Source organism: Lygodium microphyllum, chromosome 9 (genome assembly GCF_053477565.2).
Source record: "Lygodium microphyllum isolate KBCC chromosome 9, Lygodium_microphyllum_v1.1.10, whole genome shotgun sequence".
Classification (NCBI taxonomy): Eukaryota; Viridiplantae; Streptophyta; class Polypodiopsida; order Schizaeales; family Lygodiaceae; genus Lygodium; species Lygodium microphyllum.
This window is the reverse complement of record NC_141143.1, coordinates 103,519,624-103,527,158: the sequence shown is the minus strand read 5'-3', so window position 1 is coordinate 103,527,158 and position 7,535 is coordinate 103,519,624.

Here is a 7,535-nt window from a genome sequence, read left to right as displayed (position 1 = left end):
TGGAGGGGTATCCTTCTACCTCCCTCTCGAAGCCTCTCAGGGTCTCCTTGTGCCTCTCTAAATTGCTCTCCATGCCTCTTATTTATAGATAAATTAGGAAGAAGGGTTGTGGCTAAGAAGAAGAGCTCTTTATGGAGGAGATATTGGGAAAATCAGCAATCTAAAGCTTCCAAGATGCAATCTGATGCTCAAATCGCAAATCTGATGGTTCAATTGGCTTTGAAAGGGGGGTAAAACTGCAAGACACCTGATTAGAAATCTTCTAGATCACTCCTTCTTCTTCTCCCTATTCGAAGTGCTATTTGCTATTGCCTATAAACTGCGATCGCGAATGCGTGTGATTTTTTCAATCCTTCTTTTTGCATTAAATCTCCAAAGTTGGCTGAAAAAGCCACTTGCTTTTTTTACATGACACCCTGTTCTAGAAGTTTCCATAGCTTTTTAGAATGTTTACAAGAAATAATATCCAAAATATAAAAAATGCTAGTTTTGTCAAAAAATCTAGTATTTTTGAACCATTCATACTATACACACTGAGACTAATGACTAATATGTCTCATAACTCTCATTCGCATGGTAACTTCCGTGATGCGTGGCTATAGTCCTCGTTAATTTGGAAAGAATGTTGGGTTATGATCCTCGATTTTTATTTTTACAACTCGAGATCTTCTCTATTTAATGATTTTAGAGTTCTTAAAGTCCATTTTGTGAGAAGTTGGGAAGCTTTTAAATCAAAGTCGGGATATAATAGTTTACCAAATGGTTTTAGAGTTCTTCAAGTCCATTTTGTGAGAAGTTGAGAAGCTTTTAAATCAAAGTCAGGATATAATAGTTTACCAAATGGATGTTAAATCAATGTTCTTGAATAGTGATCTCAAGGAGGAGGTACACATGGCTTAACTATCAAGATTTGAGGTCCCCCTATTCTGAGAATGAAGTTTGTAAGCTAAAGAAGGCTTGTGTGGGTTAAAACAAGCCCATAGAGTATGGTTTTAATGGATAGATAAATACCCTTTAGGCTTAAACTTAAATAGATTTGCCTCAAATGCTAACTTGTATGTTTATGGGGATGTTGAAATTTTTTTAATGATTGTACTATATGTGGATGACCTTCTTATTATAGGTGACCATAAAGACATGATCAATTAGACTCACAAGGCTTTGAGCTTCGAGTTTGAAATAGTAGTTATGGGCATTTTTCTATTGTTTAGGGATTGAGTTTTAGTAAGATCCTTGAAAAATATTCACCTCTTAGAAAAAGTATGTATGGGAGATCTTGAAAGCATTTGGCATGATTAAGTGCAAGAAGATAGCTATGCTTATGGAGGTCAATGTGAAGTTACCAATTAAGGATACATCAACACTAAAGTAGACATTGGAAGGTATAAGAGTTTGATCAAAAGTCTCATCTATTTGTGCAACACCATCTATTTTGCTATTGGTTTTTTGATCATGTTCTCAAATAAACCACAAGAAAGTCATTGGAAAGCTGGGATACAGGTACATAGATATTTGAAGGAAGATACATGTACTTAGATATTTGAAGGAAACTCTTGACTATGCTATCATATACAATTCTCAAAGTTCTCTTGTAGGGAACTATGACTCAAATTAAGCAAGTGACAATGATTCCAAGAAATTAGTTTCTAGATACTGTATCTCTTTTGGTTTAGGAATCTTCTCTTGGATCTATAAGAAGCAACCAATAGTGACATTAAGCAAAGTACAAGGCAAATTTGTTTTGTTGTATGTAAAGCAATATGGTTTAGGAGGATCTTGTGATATATAGTAGTATAAGATGAAGATCCAATAGTGCTAAGATGTGGCAATTAGAGTTTCATCGCCATTTCCAAAAATCCAGTGTTTCATGCACTCACCAAACACATTTAAATCTAGTATCACTATGTATGTGACTTAATCGAGAATGAGTTAGTAGAGATATTCTATTATCCAATAGAGGAGATTTGGGTAGATATCTTCACTAAAGCTCTTGTGAAGGATCTGAGTTCATCTTCAGATACTTGCATTTGGTTGAGGATGTAGTTTGCTTGTGGAATGGTAGCAACTTAAGGCATATTATATCAAGTTGTAGAGTGTGGGAGTTATCAGGGATCTCAATTTTTTGTTTTCCATCCCTTGGGCCCGAATGGTAAAGGGAATATTTTCTAGCTGATGGTCAAATATGGCAAACAAATCTTTCACTCAGTTAGAGTTCTTCCAACCAACCTTAACTCTTCACCTACCATATGTTTAGATCACCATCTAAGCTTCATAGTGGAAGCATATGGGTGGACAAAGTCATCTTTATATCAAAATTTTTGGAATTAAAGAAGTATATTTTCTTGTCATTTTTGCTATGTATTCCCTACTCCTTACTTAGATTCTGTTCATTGTGTCATGTAAATATAATACCCAATTTTATGTGTCTATGAAAAAGTGATTCATTAGGCACTCAAACTCAACATCACAAGGACTTTATGGACCACCTATTGTTTGAAAACTTTATGGAGCACCTCTTTTTTGACAACTTTTTCATGCTTAACACTACCTTTATATCACGTAGATTGTTCTATCTCCTCTCTCACTCCTCTTACTTTACTCTCACTCAAAGGCTAGAATTGTAATGAGCACTCACTAATACCTTGGACATTATAGTCAAAATGGTATGAAGGGGAGTTTCGATGGTCTTGTGTTTCACAATTTAAGCATTACTAGTTTCTCAATCCACACTACTTCAATCTAGGGCTTGTTATTTAACAAGTATAAACAAGAATTTTCCCATATTGGCAAGTAGGCTTTGTTTCTCTCACTATAGCTAAGATTCCAAGATACCTTTCTAACTTTACATACATAAATCAATTGCGGAGGGGACACGTAGATAAGAAAAGAAATGCATCTTAATCATTTTAGAAAGTGGCAACGATTAAAATTGAGTGTGTTGTTATATTTATGTGAGAAGCAATTATATTAGAAATTACAACACATCTAATGAGATGGTTAGTGTTATAAGCACTTTCTTTGCCGCTTAAAAATGGGTTCTTTCTTGCTAAGAAAACCAAAAGTAGCCAAGAATTTAGTACAAAGCTAAACCAAAATAGAATTTACCATCCCAAAATTCCATCTTTTCCAAACAAAGGAGAATTCCTAAGCTAAACAAATATTATGGCCTAGGCCGAATAAGACATATCATTTAGGTCCCCTTATATCACCCAACAAATCTTACTTCCATCCAATCTTTTGATACATTCCATTTTTCTCTTGCAAATTCATCTTGCAACTCCACCACTTTCGAGCTTTCCTGTAACCCCACATGATATACTTAAAGGTTTCCTTTGTTAGCAGTCATGTGTCATCTATAGTCATCTTCTACCTATGATCCTTAGTCTGAGTCAAATGAGGACATTTGGAGTATTTGTCTGTGATTTCTTTTGTCTCAAAAATTTTAGTTGGAGATCCACACCTTGCATTGGAGTCTAAGTAGCCTATATTCACTAGTTTTGGGTAGGCATCCATTGCCTTACTGCATAAGATAGACATTTTCAAGATATTTTCCAAGTGTGAGTAGCATTGTAGAGCATTTATTATGCATTTTATCACATTTTTTGCTAGTTCAACATGCACTAAATTATGGGTCGATAGTTCAACTTGTGTACCTACTCATATGCTATCCATATTTAGTCACTTCTCATTCAGGTAGCCCTTCTCAATTTTATGTCTCCTCCTCTTGCCTCCATTTGGAACCCACACTAACACTCTATCTTATGTATTGAGACTAATTGTTCTTGCATTATATGATTCAGTTTTCAATTAGTTTTGTTTCTTCATTCGATTGTGTTTCTCTTATCTTTCTCTTCTCCTTAAGGGGCCACTACAACATATGTATGTCTATCATATAGATTCAAATGAAGAGATTTTTAAATTTTAATTTTATACAATTTTTAAATATAGAAGGATATCATTTAAAGGGGAATTCACAGATTGAATAGAAAAAGGATCTTTTTTATTCATGGAAAATTCATAAATAAGGGGTTTTTGGAATAGGACTTGAAAACACATTATAGGGAGGGTATATATATATAGTAAAACCCAAAAGCTCTTCTCTCCATGTTCATTTTTATTTTCACTGCGTACTCCTTGTGTAGGGTCTCATAACTGGCTTGGGGGTAGCCTAGCATGATCTTTTCTTTTATCCTTTTTGTTAATGTTTTTAATCAGAGTTCTAGATTCTAGCAAACACAAACAATCGTTTCAAACAATGACAATCACACCATCGTGCAGTTCACAGCTTCACATAGCCAAGGTAGATCCTTAACTGTCATGAAGGAAAAATACAACATTAATATTTGCACCTTGGATTAATTCTAGCCTTTGTAAATTTAGCTTTAGTCTATATGTACATGTGTGAACAGCCCTTAAGTTTGGAAGAGGGTTAGAATAAAAGGGGCTAGAGGCCAAAGGCAAGACATCTTTTGATCATTCAATAATCTTGGCTTTACCATTTTCTTGGAGTTAGCTTCTTCTAGCCTATGAAGCACTCAGCCATGGCCGTCATGTATTCTTGAATCCCCAACCATTAATACATGATGAGGATGTCTTGGTGCAATAGATTTGTTAATTCTTTGTTGTAGCTTAGTTAATTTTCAATTTCAGTTAGATTTCATTCCATGGTTGATTGCTTTCATTACATTGGTATCAGAGCAGTAGCTTAGATCCTTGCAGCAGTCATTTTCAAGTACTAGATTCAGTTTCCTAGGCTAGAGAGAGCAAACCATAGTTAGGAATTTGAGTGACAGGACTTGACAGGACATGAAGATTTCAAACCGGAGTTATATGTGAAGGTCTGCTACAAACAAGGATGAAGATGGTGATTCTTGGCATTACCAATGGAAGAAATGGAAGGCTCCAGCCAAAATAGCAGGACGTGATCAAGATTGAGCCAAAATTTGGGGTAAGCGTACAAACAAATGGTTACATGACATTTTAACTGTGGTTACTTTTGAGAAGGAAGGGTTTCTTCTTCCCTTTCCTCATTTCTTCAAGCTTTCCACAAGAATCCATGGCCAAGACCACATCAGATCTTCTCCTTCTCACTTCTATCATGAGAATGGGTTGTATGACCTCTTTCCCTGCCTCAAGAGCTTCAAGAGGAGTAGCTTATGTAGCTACTTAGCACCATTGCTGATCTCCAGGACGTGAGTATGCACTCACGCTGTTTGCGCCATCTGCATATACTCCTATACTGCGTGAGAAATTCAGGGTGATGATCCTCTTGATGCATTGCTATTGATCTTCCAACCTTGGACAAGAGATATCTCACCAATTTCTTCAAGATCCTTATCAGTTTGGAGTGTTCCCTCTTCTTCAAAACCCTGGTTATGGAGTTTTATGACAGTTCTGGACAGCACTCAAATTTCTCAGATTTCTTCATCAAGATCAAAGGGTTTTTGTTCTATTATACTCCCTGAAGCCTCTACATACATCCTAGTACCAACATTGACTGATCTTGAAGCTTGAAGCTTTGTTGGAGCTTGGATATGGAGATTGCAAACTCTATGTGTAACAGTTTGGGACAGCATTAAAGATTCCTGAAATTTTTAAAGCAATTCATGGGGCTTTTGTGGGCAAAGCATCTCTGAAGCTTCCTCAACCATTCCCCCTCAAGAATCCATCAACATTGGACCGACATTGAAGTGATTGAAGCCAATGGAGGTCTAGGTGTTCAATGGACAGCATGAAGCTTTTATGCCATTAAATTTTGGCATTCCCTCTCAAATTTCAGGATCTCTTGGACACATTGAAGCCCTCTCTAATACCTATTGCAACCTACTTCAAGTAGAGAAGGTAATTGGTCTTCATCAACCCACATTTGGAGCATTTATGGAGTCATGGAGCTTTCATGGGATTAATGGAGCTGAAGCTTATCAAGGAAGGGATTATCCTTGAATATTGAAGATCTCTTGGACTGATTTTAGTTGGATTATTAAGCTCAGCTCACCTATGTCAAGCATTATGGATTGAAGGTCATTCCATTAACAATGCTCTTCTCCAATCAATCAAATGAGGTACTCTAATCACTCTTAATTTCTCTTTACATCCAATTGTTGCTGATCTCATTTCCAATTGCTGAAGAGAAATAAGAGGATTAAATGAAGCTTTCATTCATAGCCTAATGCATTACATGAAGCCTATAGGTTATCTCAGTCATTGTCTTTACTAAACCTCTTCAATTTACTGAAATGGCCATCTCTAAATGTCTCAAACTCTTCCATAATGAATGAGCATTACCCATCTATTTCCATTCACTGAAATCAGTAATTTCTTGAGCTTCATTACTCAATCTTTTATTGCCTAACCCTGACATGAAATTGATTGCCTATTTTGCCTCTTGATCATAAGAAAATCATTACCCAATTGGTAAGTGAGAAAAACTTTGTAAGCAGTGAGTCACTGCTGAGGTAAATACCTCTCCACTTCTCATTTACATTTCAGCCTTTTCAATTCCAATCTTGCATATCATGAAAAAGGGCAAATGAAAGGCAATTGTATTTCCTTCCTATTCCATGCATATCATACTGATTTTTAGAGCTAGAATTCACTTGCCATGTACTTGCCCACGAGGAAAAGTGGATGCCGGGTGAGTCGGTAGGACAATAGTGAGGTGACCCTCCCCTACCAACGAGGACCCTGAAGGGGAGCGCAACCCGGCCCGAGAGGGAACTTTGCAAACCCCTCGGGTCTCGGATCCCACGTATTTTCAAGTTTAGGTGCAGGTACAAATCTCAAAGGCATTTGAAATCAGCCTACAGCATGAGTTATGGACAGTGAGTTCTTGTGATATTGACAAATGTATGGTATGGCAAATGTATGAAGACATATGGCTACAGTAAAATGTATACATCCTATGGTAAAGACACTATGGTTCAGTCTGAAAGATTGGAACAGAGTATGTATACATACCCTCATTAAAGATTGCAGTCTACTTTGAGTCAGACAGCTATTTTACTGGTTACTGAGGTCATTTTCAGTATGGGCAGACGTATGAGACTCTCCTACAAGGTTATGAAGTTAGTACATGCTTGGTATTGATGGTACAAGCCATTAATTGACTAGAATAGGGTATTCACTGCCTGCAGGAATTTTCAGACATCAACAGAAAATCCCTTACAGAAATTTCTGTACTCATCCATTTTCTGCATTTGATAGATCATTGGATAGAGGGCTCTTCAAGCTTTGAATAGAGCCAGAGACCTCGTAATTTGGAGTTCTAGTAGTAAAGATAATCAAGTTTTTATACTATAGGAAATTCAGGACAGAAATCAACCCATGGCTAGAAATAAGAAGAGAGACCCTGTTTTGGATACTATCAATGAAGAATTGAAGGAATATCAGCAGGAAAGGGATGAACATCAACAGGAAAGCGGTGAACATCATGACACTTCTCAAGATGCCATTTACCGAATGCATTATGAGAACGATGAAGTCGATGCAAGCTCCACTCACTCCCCTACCAATCAACCCATAGAGACGTCTCATAT